Source organism: Myotis brandtii, unplaced genomic scaffold (assembly GCF_000412655.1).
Source record: "Myotis brandtii unplaced genomic scaffold, ASM41265v1 scaffold23, whole genome shotgun sequence".
In the NCBI taxonomy this organism is placed as follows: domain Eukaryota; kingdom Metazoa; phylum Chordata; class Mammalia; order Chiroptera; family Vespertilionidae; genus Myotis; species Myotis brandtii.
The window spans coordinates 6,159,394-6,173,315 of record NW_005358649.1 but is presented as its reverse complement, the minus strand read 5'-3'; the positions used below and the strand labels follow the sequence as shown (position 1 = coordinate 6,173,315).

Below are 13,922 nucleotides of genomic sequence, written 5' to 3'. Positions count from 1 at the left end.
CTGACGACTGAGCAGGCAGGCAGTTAGGAGCAACGGGTCCTGGATTGCGAGAGGGCTCAGGCCAGGCTGAGGGACGCCCCCTTCCTCCATGCATTAATTTCGTGCATTGGGCCTATAGTATATATATATGTGTGTGTGTGTGTGTATATATATACTGATAATATTTTGTATGAATAAAGCAGAAATAAGAATGACAAAAGACAATTTCAATAAGCTCAGGGCAGATCGTATTTTCAAAATAAAGTAGGAAGGAAAGGTGCTCCATGAGAAGGCTGTGGTCAGCAAACACATTGAGACTTTTCAATATATATGAGACCTGAGCAATCACAAGCACGTCAGACAAGAAAAAAAGAGGTCTTTACAAGGTGTCCAAGCAATAAATAATTTACAGAGCAATTTAGAAATCTCAGCAGTCACCACTTACAAGGCTGTGGTGGGGAACGGAGTCTATATTTGTAGAGAAGAATAGAATCAATATAAGGAGTAAGCTGTCAGTTTTTCCTATAGTGTCAATATCTCAGACTGGCTGCTTCCACTGGTGCTTCTGTGGAAACAATTTCCAAAAGTATACTACCGAGTGACATGCAGCATGGATTAAATGATTTACTTTAATCCCCTAACTGCACGTTGGCAGACCAATAGCCCAAAAGGAATATTAGAGGGCCTGAGGACAAAGCAACCTATAATAACAGTGTGATTTTGGAATGGTTTATACTTAAGAAAACCCTAGTGCCACAGCAAGCTCCCTCCAGAATAACAAGTAAATATAAGAAGGAGCCACGACAGATTTATACTATCTGGCTACCAGAATGATCATTCACAACAATATTGAGAGATCTGATTAAATAGAATCATTGGTCAACTTCCCGTTTGTAAGTCATCAGCTAAAATGGGAATTGGATCTTGGAACAGCAATGAGCAGTTTTAAGTCCCTTTTTGTTTGGAACTATGTGATAAAGATCTAGTAAAACATTTCTGCAAGTGTGTCTTGTGAAACTCAAACATAGCTTTAGCACTAAATAATTAGGCATAATTTATCTGATTAAGTCAGAAGGTTATACTATTAAATTGACTGTAAGCATAGAGAAATGGGCAGGTTCAGAGACAAGGGGAGCAGAAAATCACCTCTAGCCATAGAGGAAGGCTGAACAAGGCTGACTCACCAACTCCATTGCGATGTGACTTTTGATCATTTAAATGGGAAGATGGCTTCAATTTGGTTCTACTTCCTTCCAGAAATACCAATTCTATCATTATTAAAAACATCAACCATTGCTCAGGCCTTACAGCAGATTAAGAATTTGTGAGATACTGAGGGGTGTGGGAACATCTGTCCTTAAATTGGAAGGCACTGTACTGTTGGGATAAGGAACTATGATGTACATATAAGAATAAGTTTATTTTTCTAGTTCAAATTCTATTCACTTACTGGCTCTATAACTTTGGACAATCTTTTTGCTCTAAGATGCAGTTTCCTTATCCATAAAATAAAATAAAGATGGTCCTTCAGACTTTTTTGGGGGATCTCAATAAGATTACATGAAAGGTTCTCAGCACAGTGCCTTCCATTCGTTCATTCATTTCTTCAACAAATGTTTACTGAGTTCATTCTGTGTCCCAGTCCCTGGGCCAGGAATTGAGCAAACAAGGTTGATACAGTTACTGCTCAATGAAGCTTCTAGTCTACTGAGAAAGACAGACATTCAAAAGATACCCAAGGTGATGAATTATAATCGTTACAGGTACTATGAAGAAAAATGAGACTGTTGTGAGAACATATCACTGGGGAACATATCTGGTCTGAAGTGACCCTGAAGATCAGCAAATGCTTTCTTGAGAAAGGAACATTTAGTCTGGAACCTGAAGGAGGAGTAGCCAAGTAAAAAGGTGGAGCAAGAGAATTCCAGAAAGGGCCCTGAGATGGCAGGGGTGGGGGATGTCTGGCTCGTGGGCCATATAAGGGCCGTGAAGTCATTTGGTCTGGCCCTGCCAAGGCAACATTAGGCGGGACTCGACATTTAATAAATCTAGGAGCTTTTTTACATAGCAACATAAATTTATATTAAGTGAATTGTATTAAGTGAATGATGTTATAAATATCCAAATGGCCCTTGGCAGAAAAAAGGTCCCCTACCCCTGGCTTAAAGCTTTGTGCATTGGAGTATTCAAGCTCCTGACTCAGAGACAGTTTCCATAATTGTGATCATATGGATTATATATTGTATATCCTCTTCTTTTCACTTACCATTAATTTTTCCATGTTATTAAAAATATCAATTGTTATGGCTACTTAATGCTCATAATGAAAAGAAATAATAATATACTTAATCATGCTATTTAACCATTTGATATGCTTCTAATAATTTCTATTTTAAGAAATGCTGAGATAAAAATTCTTAAGTATACTTGAGACTACTTTCTCATAATGTTATATTGGGTCAAAGAAAAAAATATTGTTAATCTCCCAAATTTTCATTTTATCCAAAGAGTAAAAATTTACATTCTGAAAAGTGGCTATCCACTTGGCTTCATTAACTTGAATCTTTCTTAACTTTATTTTTGAAACTTTCATAATTCATATGAAAGTGTCATCTGTATAAAAAATTGTACTAAGAGATTGGCTACTCGTCAATGCTGGGCATTATCACTGGCCAAGTATACTAACACAGGGAGCATAGTTCTAAGCACCTACAATGAATAATACTTATTAAGCTCTTATAATTAGCCTGTTTAATCCTGCAGTGGATATTAAGATAAATTTTAAGGGAAAGATCTGCTAACACCTAATTTTAAAAATAGTATCGACTGTCTACTTAAATGCTAACATGTTCCTTAGAGAGTAGACCTATCATTAATAAGAGCACTTTATTTTTATTTACTTTTTCTCTCCCTTCCCCTCACAAATAAGAGTTCCTTTAGATCAATAATACTGAACTTCAGTGAAAAGTGACACAGACTGTATATTTTTTAGGGAGCAGGTAAAATGAGTCAACCGAACAATTTACACTGTAAGGCCACTGGCTGAGAAGCAGGGGGCAGTGTAACAAAAGCAGAGGGAAGAGAGGCAGCGCTGCTGAGTCCCTGTGGGCAGGAACCGGAACCTTCTTCCCTGGGCGCAGTAGGTGGCCGGTTCTTTTTTAAGGATAGAACATCTGACTTTGTAAACAGGACAGCTGAAAAGGAGAGGTGCTGAGTGGCGCAGAGAGCTCTGAGCCATCCAAACCACTTACAGGATTCCATCTGTGTTGGAAAAGAAAGTAAACTTCTCTTGACTGACTTCAGATAAAATTAGGGACATTTTTTTTTTGTCTGATCCATTTGAAATAAATGGATACATATTTTAAATCAACACTCTTTTTAGAAATATAATCAAAGTTTTGTTTTATTTTAGTAAAGTGTAACAGGAGTTTGGTTTCATTCTACTTGGACATAGGTTCTAGTTAGAACATTTACATACTCAGAAAATAGGAGTTTCTCTCCTGCTTGAATGGCCACTGAATGCTTTTCTGCTCCCTATACACGTGTTTCCAAATCTGGTCTAGAAATTAACTGTTCTTTCCCCTTCTGTACATATAAAGAGAGTTGAAGGATTTGATTCTAAATATACAGGATCCAACAGACAACAGTACTTCTTTCTCCATAGTGTGATTTTTAATAAATATTTTAGCACTAAAAATCCATAGTTAAAAAAACTAAGCTAAGAATCCTTTCAAATGGGTGGGGGCTGGGTGGAGGTGTACAAAGAGGGGTGTTGGGAGACATCTGTAATAGTGTTAACAATAAAGTTTAAAAGAAAAAAATTTAAAGGTAGGCTTTGACCTCAGGGAACACATGCATGCATCACTGGAACGGTTTCCTTTTTAATTTTAGGATAATCTATAAAAAGAAAATATTTAAGTTACTTGAAGCTACACTGGCAAATGTTTCTAGTTCACTCTACAAACGCCAGTGTACATGCTGTCAGTAAAATTTACAAGATGTTGATAAAACAAGTAGATTGAAGGGTAGTCTAATTAATTCTAATGTTAAATAGGAAGTCTTTCCTTTTATTTTGAAAGGTAAGTAAGCCATATTATCAATCCCTACATTAAATGAAACTTTTATGCTAATACAAAATAATATTGAATGTAAACTGTAATTGAAAATTAAATGTAAAAAAAACCTTTTATGCTTAATTTTCAGGCTAAATCTACTCTCGACTATGAGAAGTAGTAATGCTTTGGTGGGGGCACTTACTCCTCTCTCCTGGTGTGTCCTTCTGTGAACCAGTTCTCTGCCCAGTCCCAGAGGAGGGAAGCCACTTCTTCTGGTTGGCACATTTGGGAACCCTGAACTGGACCATCTGGGCCCTCTTTCCTTGGGGAACATGTTGCCAGAAAGTTCCCACAAAAGATTACCCAAAAAGCAATTCCTACTTCCCAAATTCTGAATAAAATATGGCATGAATAAAATTACAATATATGTAAAAACACCTTTTCAAAATTGTGCTTCATTGCGTTATCTCGTCACAGATGCTAACACAGTATAACCACATTAGTTTTGCCAGTAAGTTCAGCCTAGCAAGTCTTATAAGCCTGATAATGAAGTTGACAGTGAGACATACACTCAAACTCAGAAATTCAAGTTTGCATTAGAAATCGAAAGAAAATTAGAAAGTCGCAGACGAATTGCCAGTTATATTCATTTAACATATAGATATATAGATCTAGGTCCTCCTCTGTAGTAAAAATTGTATTTCTATGGTTTATTGTAAATGAAAAATGAGACTGGGAATTGGGCATTTTCTTTTTGGCACTTTAAAATAAAAACAATAAATGAATAAATTTAAGAAAACCTCACTGAAGCTGTAGGTTTCCAGTGCTCATCAATATAACTCACCCATGAGCCATTAGCGTGTCATAAAGTTAGAAAGCTCAATAAAATAATCATAACCTCACATGTTTATTTAGTTCTGAAGCTTAAATGATGGACCTTTGTACCTCACCATGCCTGGAGACAGTTTTATTAAACACACACACACACACACACACACACACACACACACACACAAATACACACTTAGTTCATGTTCTCTCAATTATGTAAACTCACATATGACACGTGTTAATGGGCCATCTATAATGCCACCAGAGCTTTCCTTTAATAAACAGCAAAGGGGCATTACTTAGTTTCCTTTTGAAACAAGTAACTTAAGCAATGACTTTTTAATTTAAATTATAATTATTTATAATTCTTAACTTCTGATTTTTCTCTGAAAGGCAGATAGACCCAAACCAAAAAGAAAGGCTCAACTGATGTGAATATATTTCAACTTTTTAATTATTTTTCTAGCTTTCATTTTAGCAAGTTTTTAGGGACATTTGGATTTGAGGCACATCAGTTTTCATTCAATACTCATCTTTATAACTTACATGAAATATGGGAAATGCTCAAAGTTATATAAAATCTCAAGTAACATTAGTATAATAGACAAATTTACCCTTCCTTCCAAGGTCATCTCCTTAGAATTTTGCTGTCTTCTTTAGGTTCATTTCTAGTCTGTGTCCAGGGGCCTTTTTTTTTCAGTCTCCCTAATTGACCATGGAGATTCTCACAACTTCCTGACCCTGTGCTGCCTCCTTTGCATCATCCTCTTTCTGGATCCCCAGCTTCAGTCCAATTTATCCACTCCTGACAGATTAATCTTCCTAATCATTCTAAAGTGTAGTTTGGTTAAATCCTTTCAGAGTGGAGGATGGAGACAGCAGAAGGCAAAGAGGATTCCCAATGGTTCTGTGATAGCTGAAGAACCCAATGGATTCCACTTCCTCTGGATAAACTTTATCTTGATTTCTTTATTCTTGTCACCTCTGATTTAGCAAAACTGTTAAGTCACTATTCTCCACAAAGCCTTCACATGCCTACCTGAGACTCTAGTATCCCCTTGTCTAAAAACCATGGCTTACGGTGAGACATACATTTTAAATTGTGACCAAGTGCACACATAAGTGTAATTGTACATGTGTGTTTTATGTCGATGTCACCTGTAAATCTAAACAATTTTCATGACATAATGACACTGTAACTTTTTATATGTAAATCATGATCCACTAAACTTATTTCATCACCCAATAGGGAAGTGCAACCCACTATTTAAACAGCCTGATTATCTAAATCCTTGATCTTCTTCTAAATGTGATTCATTATATGTTTCATTAAGTCATTCACTCATTCATTTGTTCGTTCATTCATTCAAAGAGGTGGGTAATAATCCCCTGATGGAAGTCAGGCATTTCTGTATGTGCCAGGGATAAAATGACAATGAGCAAACAGTAAGTCCCTGCCCGCAGGAATCTGCAGTATCCGTCCTCAAAAGACAATGATTCTCCTTGTTCCTCCCTTCTTGAAGTATTTACTTACTCCAACCATTTCAGAGCTATATCATGCTACTTTATATTTACTCATCTTTCACATCAGAATTCCATCTCCATGAATAAACTGTAATATCCTTTAAGAGAGAAATCTTAATTTGACATATTTGCACTCTGTACCTTCACTTAGTAAAGGGAACAATTGGGCAAAAGCAAAAAACAACTGCATTCCAGCCTTAGCTCACCACTTACCCGCTGTGCAAGTCTGGGCCAGTCAATCAACTTCTCTCAAATTCAGGGTCCTCATCTGTAAAAGAAGAGGTTGGGCTACATCAGTGGTTTTCAAATTCTACCACACCAAAGTTTCAGGATTCATTGGAGGTTCCAGAGCATGACAGTAAGTAATCTTCACTCAAAAAATGGGGGTGGGGGCTTGGATCCCCATCTCCTGCCTCATTGGAGCTTAGAATTTTGTTCAAAATAGTCTGAGTGCAATTTTAAAAATTTTTAAATCTCAAGATTGTGCAATCATGTGCCCCACCTTCTCTGCCATGCAAGGTTGAGATGGAGGAAGAAGAATAAGGTGGGAGGAAAAAGAGATGGTTAAGAGGGAAGGAGGGAAAGAGAGAAAGTACTTGTGGTAGAGTATACTACACTGGTATGTTTCAGGAACTATGTCAGGGTAAGCATATATGTTACCTTATTTTTTCCATGCAACAACTTCACAAGATATGAATCATTAGGCCATTTTACACATGAGGAAAATGAAGTTCAGAAAGGTCAGGTAACTTGATGTAAGTGCCCAATTAAGAAGCAGTGAGGCCAAAATCTGTTCTCTTTCCATTATCCAGTTACCTTAAAAGAAGCTAACAGGGACATGGAATGTGGTGTGTTTTCCTTTCCCTCATATTTCACATGACTTTATCCTAACAACTTTGAGAAGAAGACATCAGCATTATTCTGATTTTGCCAATTAGGAAACCAAATTTCAGAAAACTGAAATTGACCAGCCCAATGTCAAAGTAATTTAATGGGGCAAAGACCTAACTAAATATCTGAATTCACATTCTGGGCTCTTTCCATACACCAAACTGCCTTCTTTAAAAGGAAGAAAGAGAAACGGGGGGAAATAAGAGAGAAGGAGGCAGAAAGGGTGGGACAGGTGGAGAATTATAACAATTCCACTGCTTATTGAAGAAGGTTAGTGAGTTACATGAGCTCATTGAATGGAAAGCACCTTGAAAAATCTGAAACACCTTGTCAAAGGAAGTCGTTGTTATTAACTATTAAACAGTGTGCTCTGAGGATAACATCTTATATTTTTATAAAATTCCACGTGGTGACTGCAAATATAAGAGGGCTATATAATGAATTAATTGCTTAGACAGCCTACAGGAAATCACACAAAAGGAGGACAATCTGACACTCTTGAGATTATGATACAGAGTCGGTTACATATGCCTGCTCTCTGTTCATGATATACAGCCCCTACTGGCAGTAGAATAATTCAAATTTTCAATTTTTCTTGGATTTCATCACAAACTCAATCAAAAGCATGAAAGTCAGTATTTCAATACCCTTGCACCATGTGAAAATAATAGCATGCTCTACTACCTGAACTCTTAAAGCATTTTTTATTTTGATTGTCTTCCCATTATACTGAAAGATTGTAGGGACTTTATCAGGACGAGCATCCAAACAAACTAGAACATTATTAAGGTTCCAGCAGTGCAGTAACTCACGGAGTGTATGAGTGATTAAAAGCAATACAGTTGTGACAAGGACCATGAGGAGATCAGACAAAGAAGTTACATGTCTTTAAAAGAAGAAATTAAAAAAAAAAGAACTAGAATGATTTAACTCCTTGTATCTTTTAACAGCGCTAAACCTGTGGCATGATTTGATCAATATTCACAGCCTATATGACTAGATTCCTTATGGCAATAACTTCCCAAGGTCAAAACAGTGGAAAATAGGATTAACACAGAATTACAGCATAACTATTGCCTTGTCACAAGGCCAGGATTCCAAAAAATGATACTTAACATAACAAGAGGTGCTGACATTAGTAAAACACTGCCCCTTCCGGAATTTATCATTGATTCTAGTTACACTTTTTTTTTGGTTCGTTAAATTATTTGGACTTAGAAATATGTTCCCATTTCATTTAATATTCACAAAACTGTGAGTTAAATGCTTGCTATTTGCAGACATTGCACCATTCACTGGAAACGGTGTGATCAGAGAACAGAGGCTCCAGAAAGAATGAATGATGTAGGGCGAGAGACAAACAGCTGAATTCATTATCATAAAAGAATGCAATATCAATAATGCCTATGCCATATTGTTAAATGAAGCAAACAACCTTAACACTAGAAGTACCCCAATATTAACTGTATTCTCTGAAGCAAAGAAGAACAGACTTTCTTTTCTTTTAAAAATCATATATGACATCTGGTTTTCATAAGGATTTTAAAAAACATTTTTATAATCAAAAGTAAAGAATCTGCCCTAACTGGTTTGGCTCAGTGGAGAGAGTGTCGGCCTGTGGATTCAAGGGTCCCAGGTTTGATTCCAGTCAAGGGCATGTACCTTGGTTGTGGGCACATCCCCAGCAGGGGGTGTGCAGGAGGCAGCTGATTGATGTTTCTCTCTCATCGATGTTTCTAACTCTCTATCCCTTTCCCTTCCTCTCTGTAAAAAATCAATAAAAATATTTTTAAAAAAAAGAATCTGAGAAGGAAATTCTCTCATGGATATTTGAGTAGAATGCTGGGAGAAGCCTGGGAGAGGACCCTGCCTGTGAGCCAGACCAAGCCTGAGAGCACAGTGACATCTGCACTGGCTGTGCAGGGTGACTAGGGTGCAGGTGACTAGGGGTCACTGAGTGGAGAAAACCCAGGGGGTGAGAGCCAAGGTAGTGAGACGATTGTCTAGAAAAGTTTTGAAGTCATCATTCCGCTAGTTTGAGTGGTGGATGGGGAGAGGAGACAGAAGCTGGATGTAGCCTGGGCGGGAAAACACTGAGACCAACGTGTAAAGGGCTTTAGATGCCATCCTATAGACACCTGGGTTTCATCCCGTAGCCAGTGGGGATGCTACTAGCTCCAGAGGTCTGTGAAGTAAAACTCTGGGTTAAAAACAAAAACTTCTAATAGAATAAAATGGAGTGATGGATTTGAAAGGTGCATTGAGTTGGAACGGACGGACCTCTTTACCTATTGGATATAGGGATGAGGAAGAAGGAAAACTTGAGGATAACTCAGAGCGATCTCATGATGGGAAATTAAGGGGCTGAGGATTAGGGTAAACCGAGAATTAATGATATCACTGGTGCACAGTGTGAATAAGGTGCCTGAGGAATATTCATTTAACTTTTTTTTTAATTGATTTCAGAGAAAAAAGGAGGGAGAGAGAGAGATAGAAACATCAATGATAAGAGAGAATCATTGATTGGCTGCCTCCTGCACGCCCCCCACTGGGGATCGAGCCCGCAAACCAGGCATGTGCCCTTGACTGGAATTGAACCTGGGAGCCTTCAGTCTGCAGGCCAACGCTTTACCCACTGAGCCAAACCAGCTAGGGCCATTTAACATTTTGAAATACAGGTCCTGTATTCATGAGAGACACTGAGGTCCTTTCACCTCTGATTTTCGCTTCTATGACACTAATTATATGACTCTAATGAGTAAATGAGTAACCTTTATAATCTTATAAGTGAAACTCTAAAAAAACCCACAACACTTGAAGTTTCTCATAATGGCAAAACAAACAAACAAACAAAACTTTATGCACATCAAGACTACTCATATTTATATACTTTCCTTTGAATGTAAATTGGATTACTGTTCCAAGTATTCAGTGTCTTGTTCTAGGTTAGACATCCACACCCAGTGCCATGTACTTTTGTGGTGCTTCCCACTGTGGGTGCACTATACTTCCCCATCCCACTCAGGTTGTGTTTTACCATAAAATTGCTTTTACTAATAGAAATTTCGTGGACATGATGTAACAGAAATTTTGTTTGCATGGCGTGGTTTGTTCTCTAGTGCACCTGTGATCTGCCACACACACACACACACACACACACACAGCCACCCGTCCACTGGTCCTTCAGCTTTTACCTCAGACCTGAAAGCCAATCAGAAGCCTGTAGTGTAGCCCTAGTCCAGCAGAGCCTGGCCTGGATCAGCCATATTATACCCCTGGGAATTTAAAAATAAATACAACATCACTGAGCCACTGAGCATTTCATGGTGTGGGATTTTTGTTGTTGTTGTTATGCAGCATTTTTGTAGCAATAGTTGACTAATATAGCTTCCGCTTTACCTTGGAGTAAAAAAACAAAGGTATTTGTTTTTCCTTCAAACTGTGGTCTTCTATAAAATTATAATCTACTTGTTAGGCTACATATATGTAATGCTGTCATGCAGAATGCCCCAATTTGAAGATATCAATAAACAGAAGAATATATCATGTTCATGAATTACGTAAATCAACGTTTTCACATCTTTGCAAATCAATCAATAAAATTACAGCATTTTCAATGAAAATCAAAGCATGACTTATAATAAATATTAATAAGCTCATTTTAACCATTTATACAGTATTCAAAAGAATAAGAATAGCCAAGACAATCTTGAAGACAATATTTTATTTGCTTTTATGCATGTACAATATTCATTATACTTTTAAAAAATTAAAAGAAATAAAATAAATAGAAATAATTATAGAACTAGAAAGAGGTTAAACATATAATAACCAAAACATCAAATGCATCAGAAGCCTAAAAAATCAGCAATGAAAATATTTCTTATGTAAAGAGCAAAAGTAGAAAGAGAATAAAAAATATGAAATAGAAGACAAAACTCAAATAAAAGGAATATAGGAGGTCCCACTAATAGAAAGTGAGAATGAGAAAATGAAAACAAAAAAAACTGGAAAGACATAATCATCAAAGAAAAAGCTAGAAAATATCCCCAAACTAAAGCACAGAATATCAATTTCAAAACTGAACAGGCCATGGGGATCCCAAGACAATGAGTGAAAAAGGCCCACACTCACATTCTTTTGAAATTTTGGGACACTATGAATTGTGTGATTTTCAAAAACATGTGGAATTCCACAAGGAAAGTTTCCAGGGAGGAAAAAAAACCTGAGGATGAGAGATGAGGATAGAGTAACAACAAATATGGAGCAGGAAGCAAAAAGAAACACAATTTCAAGTCAAGATAAAAAACAAACCTGTATGAAAAAGTCAAGGCCCAGATATAAAGCAAGCGTAAATTAAAAAGATTTTAAGCCACTGAGCTAAAAAATACACCAAAAAAGATAATTCATTTGAACACGGTAGACTTTTTCCCAAATATGTCTGAGGTTTCAAACCTCGGGTGGATCTATGTCCAAGAACACACAGCACACTACGTGACTCACCTTTGGACAATATTTGTGAAGGGCTAACATGGTTTACACGTTTTCAACTTTTAGAGTCAACACATTTAAAAAGGAAGACTTGTTAGTGGTTATAGAAAAAATGTAAATATAAACAAGCTTGCCAACACAGAAGTGAAAGTTTAGCTTACAACGTAAGCCACAGGGGGAAGGAAATGTTGAGGAAATGAGTAGGAATATTAATACCTTGTCTTAGAAAGTGAAGAGTATAAACTTGTTGACAAAGAGAAATGAATACCAGAGGGGGAAAAGAATAGAATATTGGACAGCAGTATACCATTTGTTAAATAAAAAAAAAGACCTTTGGAATGTTTAACAGTTCCAGAAAATAACAGTTTTTGCAAGTTTATTATCAGATAGCATTGGTGACATTTGAGTAGACCATGTACTATGTTACCTGCCTTCTCTTTGTTGTTTTCTAAAAGTGAGAGAAGAAGCATTTGTTGATTCCTACCAGGTGTGTTGATATATGTTTCCATTTGTCCTGAGGAATAAAATTTGGTATAGTTTCCCACCATATCAACGCTAAAGAAATAGCACTAAGAGATTTATCTGACATTAGTAAATGATGGAGCAAGAGTTTTTCTAGATTCAAAACTACTTCTATTAAATCATGCCACTATAATCATTTTAGTGATCATTAATCTCACTGAGTATATTTTGAGTCTAATAAATTATATTATCAAAATATTAATTTACAACTGCACTATGTTTACCTATATCTTCTTTAGCTTCTGTGGTAAGAGAAATAATGGCCTTCCAGAGATGCCCTAAGTCTTGGAAGCTATGAATATGTTACTATTAATGGCAAAAGTTGACTTTGTAGATATGATGTAGGTAAAGGTCTTAAAGTAAGATTATCCTGGATAATCTAGGGGGCCAAATCAAAAGGATCTTAAAAGATGGACCAGAGAGTCAGAAGAGTCAGAACAGGAGACGTGAAGACAGAAACGGAGGTCAGACTGATGGGGTTGCTAGTTTGAAAGATGGAAGATAGAAGGAGGGGCCATGAACCAAGGAACTGAGGAAGACACTAGAAGTTGGAAAAGGCAAGAGAAGAAATTCTCTCCCAAGTCTCCAGAGGAATGCAGCTGGGCTGACACCTTGAATTTAGCCCAGTGAGACCTCCTTGGGACGTCTGACCTTGAGAGTTTTAAGACAATGAGTCTGTGTTATTTCAAGGCAGACAGTTTGTGGTTTGTTACAGCAGAAACAGGAATCTAATGCAGGGTCTGCTAAGAGAATCAGAAAGGTCTGGGCGTCAGTCTTATCTCCGCTATGTAATTTTGACAAGATTCCTAAACTCTATGGACTGCTGGTTTCTTTATGTGCAAATTTGAAATTATAAAGACATCTATTCAAGAAAATGTGATGATTATTAGTCTACAGTTAAGAATTCTTTAAGCAAGCATGTCAAACTTGCAGCCAGTGGGCCGCATGCCTCTTTTTTTGGTCCGTGTTAGCCTTTGTAAATAAATGAGGCATGTGGCCCTCGGGCTGCGAGTTTGACATGCTTACTTTAGAGGGTAGATAGTAACTACTAATTATAGGAGAAAAATAAAACTTGTAAGAAAGAATGATTAAGATTGTTTTTTTGCTTCCAAACCCCCAAAGTTCATCAGCCTGGGATTCTTCATAACATACTGGCTACAAGTTGAAATACTGAGGAAAACAGCTCCAATATTGAAACCACTTCATGATTTGAGCTTATTCACTCACTCCTTTAATATCTAGCCTCTTTGGAGAAGAGGCAATATCCTTGACTGGCTATAAATTTATGAGTGTAGTTGCTTTTATGGCTCTGAATGTAATAGAACCTAAGTAAATACTGATAAGTTCTCTATTCTTCTGAGATGTTTCCACCCACAAAATATTGTCCCATCATTGGAAATCCCCACAGTTTTGATAAGAAAGAAGGCAAGATCTCTTTTATATATAACACTTGTCAATTAGAATCAGAACAGCATTCATCATTTTAGTTGGAAAACCTATGTGTTTTTTAAAAAACGCATTTGAAGTCTGTATAATGAAATTTCACTCTTATTGTCTTTGGAGAAGCTTCAATGGGTTTGGGAGGTTAATGTTGGCTTTCAGGTTTATTTTTTTTCAAGCATCCTTTAA

The 13,922-nt window shown here is 36.9% G+C and overlaps 1 protein-coding gene across 2 annotated transcripts in view; it reads right to left on the bottom strand.

Moving 5' to 3' along the window:
• Nucleotides 1-6,660, bottom strand: part of HNF4G (hepatocyte nuclear factor 4, gamma) — a 61,289-nt gene extending 54,629 nt beyond the window's left edge. Inside the window, exon 1 of one of the 2 annotated variants that reach the window (XM_005866389.2) lies at nt 6,603-6,660. The gene's annotated coding sequence lies outside the window, so the exon portion shown is untranslated. Of the gene's footprint in view, nt 1-424; nt 542-6,602 lie in introns of those variants that run through there. The other variant, XM_014539856.1, reaches the window with a different exon arrangement.
• Between the last annotated feature and the right edge of the window lie 7,262 nt (nt 6,661-13,922).